This window comes from Hyla sarda, chromosome 8 (assembly GCF_029499605.1).
Source record: "Hyla sarda isolate aHylSar1 chromosome 8, aHylSar1.hap1, whole genome shotgun sequence".
Classification (NCBI taxonomy): Eukaryota; Metazoa; Chordata; class Amphibia; order Anura; family Hylidae; genus Hyla; species Hyla sarda.
Genome location: NC_079196.1, coordinates 117,064,511 through 117,085,506, shown reverse-complemented (window position 1 = coordinate 117,085,506; position 20,996 = coordinate 117,064,511). Strand labels below are relative to the sequence as shown.

General features: G+C 43.4%; 13 pseudogenes; all 13 read right to left on the bottom strand.

Moving 5' to 3' along the window:
* Positions 1-12: 12 nt before the first annotated feature.
* Positions 13-277, bottom strand: LOC130288084 (U2 spliceosomal RNA; annotated as a pseudogene).
* A 1,450-nt stretch (positions 278-1,727) lies between these two features.
* On the bottom strand, positions 1,728-1,993 carry LOC130288339 (U2 spliceosomal RNA; annotated as a pseudogene).
* Positions 1,994-3,457: 1,464 nt separating this feature from the next.
* On the bottom strand, positions 3,458-3,721 carry LOC130285774 (U2 spliceosomal RNA; annotated as a pseudogene).
* Positions 3,722-5,174: 1,453 nt separating this feature from the next.
* Positions 5,175-5,438, bottom strand: LOC130287099 (U2 spliceosomal RNA; annotated as a pseudogene).
* A 1,460-nt stretch (positions 5,439-6,898) lies between these two features.
* On the bottom strand, positions 6,899-7,163 carry LOC130289699 (U2 spliceosomal RNA; annotated as a pseudogene).
* A 1,456-nt stretch (positions 7,164-8,619) lies between these two features.
* LOC130288082 (U2 spliceosomal RNA) lies at positions 8,620-8,884 on the bottom strand (annotated as a pseudogene).
* Positions 8,885-10,330: 1,446 nt separating this feature from the next.
* On the bottom strand, positions 10,331-10,594 carry LOC130287098 (U2 spliceosomal RNA; annotated as a pseudogene).
* Positions 10,595-12,054: 1,460 nt separating this feature from the next.
* Positions 12,055-12,318, bottom strand: LOC130289690 (U2 spliceosomal RNA; annotated as a pseudogene).
* Positions 12,319-13,777: 1,459 nt separating this feature from the next.
* Positions 13,778-14,043, bottom strand: LOC130289473 (U2 spliceosomal RNA; annotated as a pseudogene).
* Positions 14,044-15,506: 1,463 nt separating this feature from the next.
* On the bottom strand, positions 15,507-15,774 carry LOC130288497 (U2 spliceosomal RNA; annotated as a pseudogene).
* A 1,464-nt stretch (positions 15,775-17,238) lies between these two features.
* On the bottom strand, positions 17,239-17,502 carry LOC130287097 (U2 spliceosomal RNA; annotated as a pseudogene).
* Positions 17,503-18,962: 1,460 nt separating this feature from the next.
* Positions 18,963-19,226, bottom strand: LOC130287095 (U2 spliceosomal RNA; annotated as a pseudogene).
* Positions 19,227-20,683: 1,457 nt separating this feature from the next.
* Positions 20,684-20,945, bottom strand: LOC130288343 (U2 spliceosomal RNA; annotated as a pseudogene).
* Between the last annotated feature and the right edge of the window lie 51 nt (positions 20,946-20,996).

Below are 20,996 nucleotides of genomic sequence, written 5' to 3'. Positions count from 1 at the left end.
AACACTGGAATGGGGTGGTGCACTGTTCACTACCCGAAGATACTGCCACATCGGGTCAATGCATAGGGCGACAGAAGCAAGCTTCCAAATCAGCTCCCTTTCTCAAAAATCCATTTAATTTATGGTCCCCAGATAGGGAACGTATGTATCAGTATGTGCTCACAAGTCACCCAAGTGCAAGTATTCACACAAAAAAAAAACGTGCCTCAGGATGCGATCTGTCGCAAGATCCTTTCTTTTTTTACACTTGATCTAAGCCAAAAGGCCTAGAGGGGATAACCGGGAAAGGGGTGGACCCAACCATGTCCCCTTCATGAGCACTCACATTACTCATAGGAATGGAAGGAAGGCTGGCAGCCAACCAGCCTCCCATACACTTTCTGGGTGGGTGGCAGTCAGCCACCCATACATACATACAGCACAGGCTAAACCCACATCATCACTTAAAAAAAGGACAGGCGACCATTGCACTCTGATGGAGCATTTAGCAATGCAATCCATAGCCTGGCTTTTGCCTGAACCCCCATCACTCCTCCTCTTGCATATAAGACAATATTTCAGATCTGCATATGAAAACAACACGCCTACCTTTGTTGCACATAGCTGCCTGCCTGTCTCTAGTTACCCCACTGGCTGTAGCTGCGTCCCTTCCGACATGGAATAACACCAACTGTAACGATAAACTGAAAATTAACAGTATAAACCTGCATCATTTTGGACTCTGGTATTTGCTGAATCCGGGTGACCTGACAATCGATGGTGGTGCCGCTGGTGATTCTGGCCTTCTTGGAATCTGTTGGGCCTATGTGTTAGCTCACACATCACTTGGGTATCCATGGTAACTACCACAACATGGTCATCTGCAGTTTACATCTAGCCCGTGGCATTGAATGGCATTTTAAAAGTGCTAAGGGTCCTGGTGCAATAATCCTCCCATGAGGATCAGCCTCAACGGCTTTGTAGATTGCACTCATGTCAGCAACTCCATATACATTTTTTTTTCTTCATGCTTCTTTCTTCATCCTTTTTTCTTTCTGTCATTCAGACTTTCATTCATTCGATCTCTCTCACTCACTTGCTTTAACTCATTTGTTCTCACTCACTCACTCACTCACTCAATCACTCACTCACTCACTCACTCATTCACTCTCACTCACTCTCACTCTCTCACTCACTCGCTCACTAAGTCAGTCTCTCTCTCTCTCTCTTTTTCTTTTTATATATATTTTTTTCCGTCTTCTTCTTCTTCAGACCCTGTCATAGCACTAATGCCTTTCCAATACCACCAGCAGATGGAGACACTCCATTGCAACATTGGTTGTGAGCAGCAGTTTCTAAAAACAAATGCCTCATGGCGGATTTCCCATCCATCAATGGATGGTAAATTTTGTTTTTATCATTCACTGACCACAGAAACCAATGCATGGTCAAGCAACAGCAATGACACACCCTTGTGTATAGGCATGAGACCCTCATGTCATTTAACAGGATTCAGCACCACCCACAAGACAGCTACCTGTCATGTCATGTCAAACCTGCACAGGTGTGCTAGATTATTATTATTTAGTTTTATTTTATTTTTTTACACCAATCAGTGTGCAAACATGGTCATTAAAACGCTAAATGAATAGACGTTCATAAACCAGTCAGTGCAACTCATCATTTTGGTCTCCAATTCTCACCCACGGAGGATTAAATGAGAATCTTTCTTGTTTAACACTGGAATGGGGTGGTGCACTGTTCACTACCCGAAGATACTGCCACATCGGGTCAATGCATAGGGCGACAGAAGCAAGCTTCCAAATCAGCTCCCTTTCTCAAAAATCCATTTAATTTATGGTCCCCAGATAGGGAACGTATGTATCAGTATGTGCTCACAAGTCACCCAAGTGCAAGTATTCACACAAAAAAAAAAACGTGCCTCAGGATGCGATCTGTCGCAAGATCCTTTCTTTTTTTACACTTGATCTAAGCCAAAAGGCCTAGAGGGGATAACCGGGAAAGGGGTGGACCCAACCATGTCCCCTTCATGAGCACTCACATTACTCATAGGAATGGAAGGAAGGCTGGCAGCCAACCAGCCTCCCATACACTTTCTGGGTGGGTGGCAGTCAGCCACCCATACATACATACAGCACAGGCTAAACCCACATCATCACTTAAAAAAAGGACAGGCGACCATTGCACTCTGATGGAGCATTTAGCAATGCAATCCATAGCCTGGCTTTTGCCTGAACCCCCATCACTCCTCCTCTTGCATATAAGACAATATTTCAGATCTGCATATGAAAACAACACGCCTACCTTTGTTGCACATAGCTGCCTGCCTGTCTCTAGTTACCCCACTGGCTGTAGCTGCGTCCCTTCCGACATGGAATAACACCAACTGTAACGATAAACTGAAAATTAACAGTATAAACCTGCATCATTTTGGACTCTGGTATTTGCTGAATCCGGGTGACCTGACAATCGATGGTGGTGCCGCTGGTGATTCTGGCCTTCTTGGAATCTGTTGGGCCTATGTGTTAGCTCACACATCACTTGGGTATCCATGGTAACTACCACAACATGGTCATCTGCAGTTTACATCTAGCCCGTGGCATTGAATGGCATTTTAAAAGTGCTAAGGGTCCTGGTGCAATAATCCTCCCATGAGGATCAGCCTCAACGGCTTTGTAGATTGCACTCATGTCAGCAACTCCATATACATTTTTTTTTCTTCATGCTTCTTTCTTCATCCTTTTTTCTTTCTGTCATTCAGACTTTCATTCATTCGATCTCTCTCACTCACTTGCTTTAACTCATTTGTTCTCACTCACTCACTCACTCACTCAATCACTCACTCACTCATTCACTCTCACTCACTCTCACTCTCTCACTCACTCGCTCACTAAGTCAGTCTCTCTCTCTCTCTCTCTTTTTCTTTTTATATATATTTTTTTCCGTCTTCTTCTTCTTCTTCTTCAGACCCTGTCATAGCACTAATGCCTTTCCAATACCACCAGCAGATGGAGACACTCCATTGCAACATTGGTTGTGAGCAGCAGTTTCTAAAAACAAATGCCTCATGGCGGATTTCCCATCCATCAATGGATTGTAAATTTTGTTTTTATCATTCACTGACCACAGAAACCAATGCATGGTCAAGCAACAGCAATGACACACCCTTGTGTATAGGCATGAGACCCTCATGTCATTTAACAGGATTCAGCACCACCCACAAGACAGCTACCTGTCATGTCATGTCAAACCTGCACAGGTGTGCTAGATTATTATTATTTAGTTTTATTTTATTTTTTTACACCAATCAGTGTGCAAACATGGTCATTAAAACGCTAAATGAATAGACGTTCATAAACCAGTCAGTGCAACTCATCATTTTGGTCTCCAATTCTCAAACTCAAATTCTCACCCACGGAGGATTAAATGAGAATCTTTCTTGTTTAACACTGGAATGGGGTGGTGCACTGTTCACTACCCGAAGATACTGCAACATCGGGTCAATGCATAGGGCGACAGAAGCAAGCTTCCAAATCAGCTCCCTTTCTCAAAAATCCATTTAATTTATGGTCCCCAGATAGGGAACGTATGTATCAGTATGTGCTCACAAGTCACCCAAGTGCAAGTATTCACACAAAAAAAAACGTGCCTCAGGATGCGATCTGTCGCAAGATCCTTTCTTTTTTTACACTTGATCTAAGCCAAAAGGCCTAGAGGGGATAACCGGGAAAGGGGTGGACCCAACCATGTCCCCTTCATGAGCACTCACATTACTCATAGGAATGGAAGGAAGGCTGGCAGCCAACCAGCCTCCCATACACTTTCTGGGTGGGTGGCAGTCAGCCACCCATACATACATACAGCACAGGCTAAACCCACATCATCACTTAAAAAAAGGACAGGCGACCATTGCACTCTGATGGAGCATTTAGCAATGCAATCCATAGCCTGGCTTTTGCCTGAACCCCCATCACTCCTCCTCTTGCATATAAGACAATATTTCAGATCTGCATATGAAAACAACACGCCTACCTTTGTTGCACATAGCTGCCTGCCTGTCTCTAGTTACCCCACTGGCTGTAGCTGCGTCCCTTCCGACATGGAATAACACCAACTGTAACGATAAACTGAAAATTAACAGTATAAACCTGCATCATTTTGGACTCTGGTATTTGCTGAATCCGGGTGACCTGACAATCGATGGTGGTGCCGCTGGTGATTCTGGCCTTCTTGGAATCTGTTGGGCCTATGTGTTAGCTCACACATCACTTGGGTATCCATGGTAACTACCACAACATGGTCATCTGCAGTTTACATCTAGCCCGTGGCATTGAATGGCATTTTAAAAGTGCTAAGGGTCCTGGTGCAATAATCCTCCCATGAGGATCAGCCTCAACGGCTTTGTAGATTGCACTCATGTCAGCAACTCCATATACATTTTTTTTTCTTCATGCTTCTTTCTTCATCCTTTTTTCTTTCTGTCATTCAGACTTTCATTCATTCGATCTCTCTCACTCACTTGCTTTAACTCATTTGTTCTCACTCACTCACTCACTCACTCATTCACTCTCACTCACTCTCACTCTCTCACTCACTCGCTCACTAAGTCAGTCTCTCTCTCTCTCTCTCTCTTTTTCTTTTTATATATATTTTTTTCCGTCTTCTTCTTCTTCTTCTTCTTCAGACCCTGTCATAGCACTAATGCCTTTCCAATACCACCAGCAGATGGAGACACTCCATTGCAACATTGGTTGTGAGCAGCAGTTTCTAAAAACAAATGCCTCATGGCGGATTTCCCATCCATCAATGGATGGTAAATTTTGTTTTTATCATTCACTGACCACAGAAACCAATGCATGGTCAAGCAACAGCAATGACACACCCTTGTGTATAGGCATGAGACCCTCATGCCATTTAACAGGATTCAGCACCACCCACAAGACAGCTACCTGTCATGTCATGTCAAACCTGCACAGGTGTGCTAGATTATTATTATTTAGTTTTATTTTATTTTTTTACACCAATCAGTGTGCAAACATGGTCATTAAAACGCTAAATGAATAGACGTTCATAAACCAGTCAGTGCAACTCATCATTTTGGTCTCCAATTCTCAAACTCAAATTCTCACCCACGGAGGATTAAATGAGAATCTTTCTTGTTTAACACTGGAATGGGGTGGTGCACTGTTCACTACCCGAAGATACTGCCACATCGGGTCAATGCATAGGGCGACAGAAGCAAGCTTCCAAATCAGCTCCCTTTCTCAAAAATCCATTTAATTTATGGTCCCCAGATAGGGAACGTATGTATCAGTATGTGCTCACAAGTCACCCAAGTGCAAGTATTCACACAAAAAAAAACGTGCCTCAGGATGCGATCTGTCGCAAGATCCTTTCTTTTTTTACACTTGATCTAAGCCAAAAGGCCTAGAGGGGATAACCGGGAAAGGGGTGGACCCAACCATGTCCCCTTCATGAGCACTCACATTACTCATAGGAATGGAAGGAAGGCTGGCAGCCAACCAGCCTCCCATACACTTTCTGGGTGGGTGGCAGTCAGCCACCCATACATACATACAGCACAGGCTAAACCCACATCATCACTTAAAAAAAGGACAGGCGACCATTGCACTCTGATGGAGCATTTAGCAATGCAATCCATAACCTGGCTTTTGCCTGAACCCCCATCACTCCTCCTCTTGCATATAAGACAATATTTCAGATCTGCATATGAAAACAACACGCCTACCTTTGTTGCACATAGCTGCCTGCCTGTCTCTAGTTACCCCACTGGCTGTAGCTGCGTCCCTTCCGACATGGAATAACACCAACTGTAACGATAAACTGAAAATTAACAGTATAAACCTGCATCATTTTGGACTCTGGTATTTGCTGAATCCGGGTGACCTGACAATCGATGGTGGTGCCGCTGGTGATTCTGGCCTTCTTGGAATCTGTTGGGCCTATGTGTTAGCTCACACATCACTTGGGTATCCATGGTAACTACCACAACATGGTCATCTGCAGTTTACATCTAGCCCGTGGCATTGAATGGCATTTTAAAAGTGCTAAGGGTCCTGGTGCAATAATCCTCCCATGAGGATCAGCCTCAACGGCTTTGTAGATTGCACTCATGTCAGCAACTCCATATACATTTTTTTTTCTTCATGCTTCTTTCTTCATCCTTTTTTCTTTCTGTCATTCAGACTTTCATTCATTCGATCTCTCTCACTCACTTGCTTTAACTCATTTGTTCTCACTCACTCACTCACTCAATCACTCACTCACTCATTCACTCTCACTCACTCTCACTCTCTCACTCACTCGCTCACTAAGTCAGTCTCTCTCTCTCTCTCTCTTTTTCTTTTTATATATATTTTTTTCCGTCTTCTTCTTCTTCTTCTTCAGACCCTGTCATAGCACTAATGCCTTTCCAATACCACCAGCAGATGGAGACACTCCATTGCAACATTGGTTGTGAGCAGCAGTTTCTAAAAACAAATGCCTCATGGCGGATTTCCCATCCATCAATGGATGGTAAATTTTGTTTTTATCATTCACTGACCACAGAAACCAATGCATGGTCAAGCAACAGCAATGACACACCCTTGTGTATAGGCATGAGACCCTCATGTCATTTAACAGGATTCAGCACCACCCACAAGACAGCTACCTGTCATGTCATGTCAAACCTGCACAGGTGTGCTAGATTATTATTATTTAGTTTTATTTTATTTTTTTACACCAATCAGTGTGCAAACATGGTCATTAAAACGCTAAATGAATAGACGTTCATAAACCAGTCAGTGCAACTCATCATTTTGGTCTCCAATTCTCAAACTCAAATTCTCACCCACGGAGGATTAAATGAGAATCTTTCTTGTTTAACACTGGAATGGGGTGGTGTACTGTTCACTACCCGAAGATACTGCCACATCGGGTCAATGCATAGGGCGACAGAAGCAAGCTTCCAAATCAGCTCCCTTTCTCAAAAATCCATTTAATTTATGGTCCCCAGATAGGGAACGTATGTATCAGTATGTGCTCACAAGTCACCCAAGTGCAAGTATTCACACAAAAAAAAAACGTGCCTCAGGATGCGATCTGTCGCAAGATCCTTTCTTTTTTTACACTTGATCTAAGCCAAAAGGCCTAGAGGGGATAACTGGGAAAGGGGTGGACCCAACCATGTCCCCTTCATGAGCACTCACATTACTCATAGGAATGGAAGGAAGGCTGGCAGCCAACCAGCCTCCCATACACTTTCTGGGTGGGTGGCAGTCAGCCACCCATACATACATACAGCACAGGCTAAACCCACATCATCACTTAAAAAAAGGACAGGCGACCATTGCACTCTGATGGAGCATTTAGCAATGCAATCCATAACCTGGCTTTTGCCTGAACCCCCATCACTCCTCCTCTTGCATATAAGACAATATTTCAGATCTGCATATGAAAACAACACGCCTACCTTTGTTGCACATAGCTGCCTGCCTGTCTCTAGTTACCCCACTGGCTGTAGCTGCGTCCCTTCCGACATGGAATAACACCAACTGTAACGATAAACTGAAAATTAACAGTATAAACCTGCATCATTTTGGACTCTGGTATTTGCTGAATCCGGGTGACCTGACAATCGATGGTGGTGCCGCTGGTGATTCTGGCCTTCTTGGAATCTGTTGGGCCTATGTGTTAGCTCACACATCACTTGGGTATCCATGGTAACTACCACAACATGGTCATCTGCAGTTTACATCTAGCCCGTGGCATTGAATGGCATTTTAAAAGTGCTAAGGGTCCTGGTGCAATAATCCTCCCATGAGGATCAGCCTCAACGGCTTTGTAGATTGCACTCATGTCAGCAACTCCATATACATTTTTTTTTCTTCATGCTTCTTTCTTCATCCTTTTTTCTTTCTGTCATTCAGACTTTCATTCATTCGATCTCTCTCACTCACTTGCTTTAACTCATTTGTTCTCACTCACTCACTCACTCACTCAATCACTCACTCACTCATTCACTCTCACTCACTCTCACTCTCTCACTCACTCGCTCACTAAGTCAGTCTCTCTCTCTCTCTCTTTTTCTTTTTATATATATTTTTTTCCGTCTTCTTCTTCTTCAGACCCTGTCATAGCACTAATGCCTTTCCAATACCACCAGCAGATGGAGACACTCCATTGCAACATTGGTTGTGAGCAGCAGTTTCTAAAAACAAATGCCTCATGGCGGATTTCCCATCCATCAATGGATGGTAAATTTTGTTTTTATCATTCACTGACCACAGAAACCAATGCATGGTCAAGCAACAGCAATGACACACCCTTGTGTATAGGCATGAGACCCTCATGTCATTTAACAGGATTCAGCACCACCCACAAGACAGCTACCTGTCATGTCATGTCAAACCTGCACAGGTGTGCTAGATTATTATTATTTAGTTTTATTTTATTTTTTTACACCAATCAGTGTGCAAACATGGTCATTAAAACGCTAAATGAATAGACGTTCATAAACCAGTCAGTGCAACTCATCATTTTGGTCTCCAATTCTCAAACTCAAATTCTCACCCACGGAGGATTAAATGAGAATCTTTCTTGTTTAACACTGGAATGGGGTGGTGCACTGTTCACTACCCGAAGATACTGCCACATCGGGTCAATGCATAGGGCGACAGAAGCAAGCTTCCAAATCAGCTCCCTTTCTCAAAAATCCATTTAATTTATGGTCCCCAGATAGGGAACGTATGTATCAGTATGTGCTCACAAGTCACCCAAGTGCAAGTATTCACACAAAAAAAAAACGTGCCTCAGGATGCGATCTGTCGCAAGATCCTTTCTTTTTTTACACTTGATCTAAGCCAAAAGGCCTAGAGGGGATAACCGGGAAAGGGGTGGACCCAACCATGTCCCCTTCATGAGCACTCACATTACTCATAGGAATGGAAGGAAGGCTGGCAGCCAACCAGCCTCCCATACACTTTCTGGGTGGGTGGCAGTCAGCCACCCATACATACATACAGCACAGGCTAAACCCACATCATCACTTAAAAAAAGGACAGGCGACCATTGCACTCTGATGGAGCATTTAGCAATGCAATCCATAGCCTGGCTTTTGCCTGAACCCCCATCACTCCTCCTCTTGCATATAAGACAATATTTCAGATCTGCATATGAAAACAACACGCCTACCTTTGTTGCACATAGCTGCCTGCCTGTCTCTAGTTACCCCACTGGCTGTAGCTGCGTCCCTTCCGACATGGAATAACACCAACTGTAACGATAAACTGAAAATTAACAGTATAAACCTGCATCATTTTGGACTCTGGTATTTGCTGAATCCGGGTGACCTGACAATCGATGGTGGTGCCGCTGGTGATTCTGGCCTTCTTGGAATCTGTTGGGCCTATGTGTTAGCTCACACATCACTTGGGTATCCATGGTAACTACCACAACATGGTCATCTGCAGTTTACATCTAGCCCGTGGCATTGAATGGCATTTTAAAAGTGCTAAGGGTCCTGGTGCAATAATCCTCCCATGAGGATCAGCCTCAACGGCTTTGTAGATTGCACTCATGTCAGCAACTCCATATACATTTTTTTTTCTTCATGCTTCTTTCTTCATCCTTTTTTCTTTCTGTCATTCAGACTTTCATTCATTCGATCTCTCTCACTCACTTGCTTTAACTCATTTGTTCTCACTCACTCACTCACTCATTCACTCTCACTCACTCTCACTCTCTCACTCACTCGCTCACTAAGTCAGTGTCTCTCTCTCTCTCTCTCTTTTTCTTTTTATATATATTTTTTTCCGTCTTCTTCTTCTTCTTCTTCAGACCCTGTCATAGCACTAATGCCTTTCCAATACCACCAGCAGATGGAGACACTCCATTGCAACATTGGTTGTGAGCAGCAGTTTCTAAAAACAAATGCCTCATGGCGGATTTCCCATCCATCAATGGATGGTAAATTTTGTTTTTATCATTCACTGACCACAGAAACCAATGCATGGTCAAGCAACAGCAATGACACACCCTTGTGTATAGGCATGAGACCCTCATGCCATTTAACAGAATTCAGCACCACCCACAAGACAGCTACCTGTCATGTCATGTCAAACCTGCACAGGTGTGCTAGATTATTATTATTTAGTTTTATTTTATTTTTTTACACCAATCAGTGTGCAAACATGGTCATTAAAACGCTAAATGAATAGACGTTCATAAACCAGTCAGTGCAACTCATCATTTTGGTCTCCAATTCTCAAACTCAAATTCTCACCCACGGAGGATTAAATGAGAATCTTTCTTGTTTAACACTGGAATGGGGTGGTGCACTGTTCACTACCCGAAGATACTGCCACATCGGGTCAATGCATAGGGCGACAGAAGCAAGCTTCCAAATCAGCTCCCTTTCTCAAAAATCCATTTAATTTATGGTCCCCAGATAGGGAACGTATGTATCAGTATGTGCTCACAAGTCACCCAAGTGCAAGTATTCACACAAAAAAAAACGTGCCTCAGGATGCGATCTGTCGCAAGATCCTTTCTTTTTTTACACTTGATCTAAGCCAAAAGGCCTAGAGGGGATAACCGGGAAAGGGGTGGACCCAACCATGTCCCCTTCATGAGCACTCACATTACTCATAGGAATGGAAGGAAGGCTGGCAGCCAACCAGCCTCCCATACACTTTCTGGGTGGGTGGCAGTCAGCCACCCATACATACATACAGCACAGGCTAAACCCACATCATCACTTAAAAAAAGGACAGGCGACCATTGCACTCTGATGGAGCATTTAGCAATGCAATCCATAACCTGGCTTTTGCCTGAACCCCCATCACTCCTCCTCTTGCATATAAGACAATATTTCAGATCTGCATATGAAAACAACACGCCTACCTTTGTTGCACATAGCTGCCTGCCTGTCTCTAGTTACCCCACTGGCTGTAGCTGCGTCCCTTCCGACATGGAATAACACCAACTGTAACGATAAACTGAAAATTAACAGTATAAACCTGCATCATTTTGGACTCTGGTATTTGCTGAATCCGGGTGACCTGACAATCGATGGTGGTGCCGCTGGTGATTCTGGCCTTCTTGGAATCTGTTGGGCCTATGTGTTAGCTCACACATCACTTGGGTATCCATGGTAACTACCACAACATGGTCATCTGCAGTTTACATCTAGCCCGTGGCATTGAATGGCATTTTAAAAGTGCTAAGGGTCCTGGTGCAATAATCCTCCCATGAGGATCAGCCTCAACGGCTTTGTAGATTGCACTCATGTCAGCAACTCCATATACATTTTTTTTTCTTCATGCTTCTTTCTTCATCCTTTTTTCTTTCTGTCATTCAGACTTTCATTCATTCGATCTCTCTCACTCACTTGCTTTAACTCATTTGTTCTCACTCACTCACTCACTCAATCACTCACTCACTCATTCACTCTCACTCACTCTCACTCTCTCACTCAGTCGCTCACTAAGTCAGTCTCTCTCTCTCTCCCTCTTTTTCTTTTTATATATATTTTTTTCCGTCTTCTTCTTCTTCTTCTTCAGACCCTGTCATAGCACTAATGCCTTTCCAATACCACCAGCAGATGGAGACACTCCATTGCAACATTGGTTGTGAGCAGCAGTTTCTAAAAACAAATGCCTCATGGCGGATTTCCCATCCATCAATGGATGGTAAATTTTGTTTTTATCATTCACTGACCACAGAAACCAATGCATGGTCAAGCAACAGCAATGACACACCCTTGTGTATAGGCATGAGACCCTCATGTCATTTAACAGGATTCAGCACCACCCACAAGACAGCTACCTGTCATGTCATGTCAAACCTGCACAGGTGTGCTAGATTATTATTATTTAGTTTTATTTTATTTTTTTACACCAATCAGTGTGCAAACATGGTCATTAAAACGCTAAATGAATAGACGTTCATAAACCAGTCAGTGCAACTCATCATTTTGGTCTCCAATTCTCAAACTCAAATTCTCACCCACGGAGGATTAAATGAGAATCTTTCTTGTTTAACACTGGAATGGGGTGGTGTACTGTTCACTACCCGAAGATACTGCCACATCGGGTCAATGCATAGGGCGACAGAAGCAAGCTTCCAAATCAGCTCCCTTTCTCAAAAATCCATTTAATTTATGGTCCCCAGATAGGGAACGTATGTATCAGTATGTGCTCACAAGTCACCCAAGTGCAAGTATTCACACAAAAAAAAACGTGCCTCAGGATGCGATCTGTCGCAAGATCCTTTCTTTTTTTACACTTGATCTAAGCCAAAAGGCCTAGAGGGGATAACCGGGAAAGGGGTGGACCCAACCATGTCCCCTTCATGAGCACTCACATTACTCATAGGAATGGAAGGAAGGCTGGCAGCCAACCAGCCTCCCATACACTTTCTGGGTGGGTGGCAGTCAGCCACCCATACATACATACAGCACAGGCTAAACCCACATCATCACTTAAAAAAAGGACAGGCGACCATTGCACTCTGATGGAGCATTTAGCAATGCAATCCATAACCTGGCTTTTGCCTGAACCCCCATCACTCCTCCTCTTGCATATAAGACAATATTTCAGATCTGCATATGAAAACAACACGCCTACCTTTGTTGCACATAGCTGCCTGCCTGTCTCTAGTTACCCCACTGGCTGTAGCTGCGTCCCTTCCGACATGGAATAACACCAACTGTAACGATAAACTGAAAATTAACAGTATAAACCTGCATCATTTTGGACTCTGGTATTTGCTGAATCCGGGTGACCTGACAATCGATGGTGGTGCCGCTGGTGATTCTGGCCTTCTTGGAATCTGTTGGGCCTATGTGTTAGCTCACACATCACTTGGGTATCCATGGTAACTACCACAACATGGTCATCTGCAGTTTACATCTAGCCCGTGGCATTGAATGGCATTTTAAAAGTGCTAAGGGTCCTGGTGCAATAATCCTCCCATGAGGATCAGCCTCAACGGCTTTGTAAATTGCACTCATGTCAGCAACTCCATATACATTTTTTTTCTTCATGCTTCTTTCTTCATCCTTTTTTCTTTCTGTCATTCAGACTTTCATTCATTCGATCTCTCTCACTCACTTGCTTTAACTCATTTGTTCTCACTCACTCACTCACTCAATCACTCACTCACTCATTCACTCTCACTCACTCTCACTCTCTCACTCACTCGCTCACTAAGTCAGTCTCTCTCTCTCTCTCTCTTTTTCTTTTTATATATATTTTTTTCCGTCTTCTTCTTCTTCTTCTTCAGACCCTGTCATAGCACTAATGCCTTTCCAATACCACCAGCAGATGGAGACACTCCATTGCAACATTGGTTGTGAGCAGCAGTTTCTAAAAACAAATGCCTCATGGCGGATTTCCCATCCATCAATGGATGGTAAATTTTGTTTTTATAATTCACTGACCACAGAAACCAATGCATGGTCAAGCAACAGCAATGACACACCCTTGTGTATAGGCATGAGACCCTCATGTCATTTAACAGGATTCAGCACCACCCGCAAGACAGCTACCTGTCATGTCATGTCAAACCTGCACAGGTGTGCTAGATTATTATTATTTAGTTTTATTTTATTTTTTTACACCAATCAGTGTGCAAACATGGTCATTAAAACGCTAAATGAATAGACGTTCATAAACCAGTCAGTGCAACTCATCATTTTGGTCTCCAATTCTCAAACTCAAATTCTCACCCACGGAGGATTAAATGAGAATCTTTCTTGTTTAACACTGGAATGGGGTGGTGCACTGTTCACTACCCGAAGATACTGCCACATCGGGTCAATGCATAGGGCGACAGAAGCAAGCTTCCAAATCAGCTCCCTTTCTTAAAAATCCATTTAATTTATGGTCCCCAGATAGGGAACGTATGTATCAGTATGTGCTCACAAGTCACCCAAGTGCAAGTATTCACACAAAAAAAAAAACGTGCCTCAGGATGCGATCTGTCGCAAGATCCTTTCTTTTTTTACACTTGATCTAAGCCAAAAGGCCTAGAGAGGATAACCGGGAAAGGGGTGGACCCAACCATGTCCCCTTCATGAGCACTCACATTACTCATAGGAATGGAAGGAAGGCTGGCAGCCAACCAGCCTCCCATACACTTTCTGGGTGGGTGGCAGTCAGCCACCCATACATACATACAGCACAGGCTAAACCCACATCATCACTTAAAAAAAGGACAGGCGACCATTGCACTCTGATGGAGCATTTAGCAATGCAATCCATAGCCTGGCTTTTGCCTGAACCCCCATCACTCCTCCTCTTGCATATAAGACAATATTTCAGATCTGCATATGAAAACAACACGCCTACCTTTGTTGCACATAGCTGCCTGCCTGTCTCTAGTTACCCCACTGGCTGTAGCTGCGTCCCTTCCGACATGGAATAACACCAACTGTAACGATAAACTGAAAATTAACAGTATAAACCTGCATCATTTTGGACTCTGGTATTTGCTGAATCCGGGTGACCTGACAATCGATGGTGGTGCCGCTGGTGATTCTGGCCTTCTTGGAATCTGTTGGGCCTATGTGTTAGCTCACACATCACTTGGGTATCCATGGTAACTACCACAACATGGTCATCTGCAGTTTACATCTAGCCCGTGGCATTGAATGGCATTTTAAAAGTGCTAAGGGTCCTGGTGCAATAATCCTCCCATGAGGATCAGCCTCAACGGCTTTGTAGATTGCACTCATGTCAGCAACTCCATATACATTTTTTTTCTTCATGCTTCTTTCTTCATCCTTTTTTCTTTCTGTCATTCAGACTTTCATTCATTCGATCTCTCTCACTCACTTGCTTTAACTCATTTGTTCTCACTCACTCACTCACTCACTCAATCACTCACTCACTCATTCACTCTCACTCACTCTCACTCTCTCACTCACTCGCTCACTAAGTCAGTCTCTCTCTCTCTCTCTCTTTTTCTTTTTATATATATTTTTTTCCGTCTTCTTCTTCTTCTTCTTCAGACCCTGTCATAGCACTAATGCCTTTCCAATACCACCAGCAGATGGAGACACTCCATTGCAACATTGGTTGTGAGCAGCAGTTTCTAAAAACAAATGCCTCATGGCGGATTTCCCATCCATCAATGGATGGTAAATTTTGTTTTTATCATTCACTGACCACAGAAACCAATGCATGGTCAAGCAACAGCAATGACACACCCTTGTGTATAGGCATGAGACCCTCATGTCATTTAACAGGATTCAGCACCACCCACAAGACAGCTACCTGTCATGTCATGTCAAACCTGCACAGGTGTGCTAGATTATTATTATTTAGTTTTCTTTTATTTTTTTACACCAATCAGTGTGCAAACATGGTCATTAAAACGCTAAATGAATAGACGTTCATAAACCAGTCAGTGCAACTCATCATTTTGGTCTCCAATTCTCAAACTCAAATTCTCACCCACGGAGGATTAAATGAGAATCTTTCTTGTTTAACACTGGAATGGGGTGGTGCACTGTTCACTACCCGAAGATACTGCCACATCGGGTCAATGCATAGGGCGACAGAAGCAAGCTTCCAAATCAGCTCCCTTTCTCAAAAATCCATTTAATTTATGGTCCCCAGATAGGGAACGTATGTATCAGTATGTGCTCACAAGTCACCCAAGTGCAAGTATTCACACAAAAAAAAAAAAACGTGCCTCAGGATGCGATCTGTCGCAAGATCCTTTCTTTTTTTACACTTGATCTAAGCCAAAAGGCCTAGAGGGGATAACCGGGAAAGGGGTGGACCCAACCATGTCCCCTTCATGAGCACTCACATTACTCATAGGAATGGAAGGAAGGCTGGCAGCCAACCAGCCTCCCATACACTTTCTGGGTGGGTGGCAGTCAGCCACCCATACATACATACAGCACAGGCTAAACCCACATCATCACTTAAAAAAAGGACAGGCGACCATTGCACTCTGATGGAGCATTTAGCAATGCAATCCATAGCCTGGCTTTTGCCTGAACCCCCATCACTCCTCCTCTTGCATATAAGACAATATTTCAGATCTGCATATGAAAACAACACGCCTACCTTTGTTGCACATAGCTGCCTGCCTGTCTCTAGTTACCCCACTGGCTGTAGCTGCGTCCCTTCCGACATGGAATAACACCAACTGTAACGATAAACTGAAAATTAACAGTATAAACCTGCATCATTTTGGACTCTGGTATTTGCTGAATCCGGGTGACCTGACAATCGATGGTGGTGCCGCTGGTGATTCTGGCCTTCTTGGAATCTGTTGGGCCTATGTGTTAGCTCACACATCACTTGGGTATCCATGGTAACTACCACAACATGGTCATCTGCAGTTTACATCTAGCCCGTGGCATTGAATGGCATTTTAAAAGTGCTAAGGGTCCTGGTGCAATAATCCTCCCATGAGGATCAGCCTCAACGGCTTTGTAGATTGCACTCATGTCAGCAACTCCATATACATTTTTTTTTCTTCATGCTTCTTTCTTCATCCTTTTTTCTTTCTGTCATTCAGACTTTCATTCATTCGATCTCTCTCACTCACTTGCTTTAACTCATTTGTTCTCACTCACTCACTCACTCACTCAATCACTCACTCACTCATTCACTCTCACTCACTCTCACTCTCTCACTCACTCGCTCACTAAGTCAGTCTCTCTCTCTCTCTCTCTTTTTCTTTTTATATATATTTTTTTCCGTCTTCTTCTTCTTCTTCTTCAGACCCTGTCATAGCACTAATGCCTTTCCAATACCACCAGCAGATGGAGACACTCCATTGCAACATTGGTTGTGAACAGCAGTTTCTAAAAACAAATGCCTCATGGCGGATTTCCCATCCATCAATGGATGGTAAATTTTGTTTTTATCATTCACTGACCACAGAAACCAATGCATGGTCAAGCAACAGCAATGACACACCCTTGTGTATAGGCATGAGACCCTCATGTCATTTAACAGGATTCAGCACCACCCACAAGACAGCTACCTGTCATGTCATGTCAAACCTGCACAGGTGTGCTAGATTATTATTATTTAGTTTTATTTTATTTTTTTACACCAATCAGTGTGCAAACATGGTCATTAAAACGCTAAATGAATAGACGTTCATAAACCAGTCAGTGCAACTCATCATTTTGGTCTCCAATTCTCAAACTCAAATTCTCACCCACGAAGGATTAAATGAGAATCTTTCTTGTTTAACACTGGAATGGGGTGGTGCACTGTTCACTACCCGAAGATACTGCCACATCGGGTCAATGCATAGGGCGACAGAAGCAAGCTTCCAAATCAGCTCCCTTTCTCAAAAATCCATTTAATTTATGGTCCCCAGATAGGGAACGTATGTATCAGTATGTGCTCACAAGTCACCCAAGTGCAAGTATTCACACAAAAAAAAACGTGCCTCAGGATGCGATCTGTCGCAAGATCCTTTCTTTTTTTACACTTGATCTAAGCCAAAAGGCCTAGAGGGGATAACCGGGAAAGGGGTGGACCCAACCATGTCCCCTTCATGAGCACTCACATTACTCATAGGAATGGAAGGAAGGCTGGCAGCCAACCAGCCTCCCATACACTTTCTGGGTGGGTGGCAGTCAGCCACCCATACATACATACAGCACAGGCTAAACCCACATCATCACTTAAAAAAAGGACAGGCGACCATTGCACTCTGATGGAGCATTTAGCAATGCAATCCATAGCCTGGCTTTTGCCTGAACCCCCATCACTCCTCCTCTTGCATATAAGACAATATTTCAGATCTGCATATGAAAACAACACGCCTACCTTTGTTGCACATAGCTGCCTGCCTGTCTCTAGTTACCCCACTGGCTGTAGCTGCGTCCCTTCCGACATGGAATAACACCAACTGTAACGATAAACTGAAAATTAACAGTATAAACCTGCATCATTTTGGACTCTGGTATTTGCTGAATCCGGGTGACCTGACAATCGATGGTGGTGCCGCTGGTGATTCTGGCCTTCTTGGAATCTGTTGGGCCTATGTGTTAGCTCACACATCACTTGGGTATCCATGGTAACTACCACAACATGGTCATCTGCAGTTTACATCTAGCCCGTGGCATTGAATGGCATTTTAAAAGTGCTAAGGGTCCTGGTGCAATAATCCTCCCATGAGGATCAGCCTCAACGGCTTTGTAGATTGCACTCATGTCAGCAACTCCATATACATTTTTTTTTCTTCATGCTTCTTTCTTCATCCTTTTTTCTTTCTGTCATTCAGACTTTCATTCATTCGATCTCTCTCACTCACTTGCTTTAACTCATTTGTTCTCACTCACTCACTCACTCAATCACTCACTCACTCATTCACTCTCACTCACTCTCACTCTCTCACTCACTCGCTCACTAAGTCAGTCTCTCTCTCACTCTCTCTTTTTCTTTTTATATATATTTTTTTCCGTCTTCTTCTTCTTCTTCTTCAGACCCTGTCATAGCACTAATGCCTTTCCAATACCACCAGCAGATGGAGACACTCCATTGCAACATTGGTTGTGAGCAGCAGTTTCTAAAAACAAATGCCTCATGGCGGATTTCCCATCCATCAATGGATGGTAAATTTTGTTTTTATCATTCACTGACCACAGAAACCAATGCATGGTCAAGCAACAGCAATGACACACCCTTGTGTATAGGCAAGAGACCCGCATGTCATTTAACAGGATTCAGCACCACCCACAAGACAGCTACCTGTCATGTCATGTCAAACCTGCACAGGTGTGCTAGATTATTATTATTTAGTTTTATTTTATTTTTTTACACCAATCAGTGTGCAAACATGGTCATTAAAACGCTAAATGAATAGACGTTCATAAACCAGTCAGTGCAACTCATCATTTTGGTCTCCAATTCTCAAACTCAAATTCTCACCCACGGAGGATTAAATGAGAATCTTTCTTGTTTAACACTGGAATGGGGTGGTGCACTGTTCACTACCCGAAGATACTGCCACATCGGGTCAATGCATAGGGCGACAGAAGCAAGCTTCCAAATCAGCTCCCTTTCTCAAAAATCCATTTAATTTATGGTCCCCAGATAGGGAACGTATGTATCAGTATGTGCTCACAAGTCACCCAAGTGCAAGTATTCACACAAAAAAAAACGTGCCTCAGGATGCGATCTGTCGCAAGATCCTTTCTTTTTTTACACTTGATCTAAGCCAAAAGGCCTAGAGGGGATAACCGGGAAAGGGGTGGACCCAACCATGTCCCCTTCATGAGCACTCACATTACTCATAGGAATGGAAGGAAGGCTGGCAGCCAACCAGCCTCCCATACACTTTCTGGGTGGGTGGCAGTCAGCCACCCATACATACATACAGCACAGGCTAAACCCACATCATCACTTAAAAAAAGGACAGGCGACCATTGCACTCTGATGGAGCATTTAGCAATGCAATCCATAGCCTGGCTTTTGCCTGAACCCCCATCACTCCTCCTCTTGCATATAAGACAATATTTCAGATCTGCATATGAAAACAACACGCCTACCTTTGTTGCACATAGCTGCCTGCCTGTCTCTAGTTACCCCACTGGCTGTAGCTGCGTCCCTTCCGACATGGAATAACACCAACTGTAACGATAAACTGAAAATTAACAGTATAAACCTGCATCATTTTGGACTCTGGTATTTGCTGAATCCGGGTGACCTGACAATCGATGGTGGTGCCGCTGGTGATTCTGGCCTTCTTGGAATCTGTTGGGCCTATGTGTTAGCTCACACATCACTTGGGTATCCATGGTAACTACCACAACATGGTCATCTGCAGTTTACATCTAGCCCGTGGCATTGAATGGCATTTTAAAAGTGCTAAGGGTCCTGGTGCAATAATCCTCCCATGAGGATCAGCCTCAACGGCTTTGTAGATTGCACTCATGTCAGCAACTCCATATACATTTTTTTTTCTTCATGCTTCTTTCTTCATCCTTTTTTCTTTCTGTCATTCAGACTTTCATTCATTCGATCTCTCTCACTCACTTGCTTTAACTCATTTGTTCTCACTCACTCACTCAATCACTCACTCACTCATTCACTCTCACTCACTCTCACTCTCTCACTCACTCGCTCACTAAGTCAGTCTCTCTCTCTCTCTCTCTTTTTTCTTTTTATATATATTTTTTTCCGTCTTCTTCTTCTTCTTCTTCAGACCCTGTCATAGCACTAATGCCTTTCCAATACCACCAGCAGATGGAGACACTCCATTGCAACATTGGTTGTGAGCAGCAGTTTCTAAAAACAAATGCCTCATGGCGGATTTCCCATCCATCAATGGATGGTAAATTTTGTTTTTATCATTCACTGACCACAGAAACCAATGCATGGTCAAGCAACAGCAATGACACACCCTTGTGTATAGGCATGAGACCCTCATGTCATTTAACAGGATTCAGCACCACCCACAAGACAGCTACCTGTCATGTCATGTCAAACCTGCACAGGTGTGCTAGATTATTATTATTTAGTTTTATTTTATTTTTTTACACCAATCAGTGTGCAAACATGGTCATTAAAACGCTAAATGAATAGACGTTCATAAACCAGTCAGTGCAACTCATCATTTTGGTCTCCAATTCTCAAACTCAAATTCTCACCCACGGAGGATTAAATGAGAATCTTTCTTGTTTAACACTGGAATGGGGTGGTGCACTGTTCACTACCCGAAGATACTGCCACATCGGGTCAATGCATAGGGCGACAGAAGCAAGCTTCCAAATCAGCTCCCTTTCTCAAAAATCCATTTAATTTATGGTCCCCAGATAGGGAACGTATGTATCAGTATGTGCTCACAAGTCACCCAAGTGCAAGTATTCACACAAAAAAAAGTGCCTCAGGATGCGATCTGTCGCAAGATCCTTTCTTTTTTTACACTTGATCTAAGCCAAAAGGCCTAGAGGGGATAACCGGGAAAGGGGTGGACCCAACCATGTCCCCTTCATGAGCACTCACATT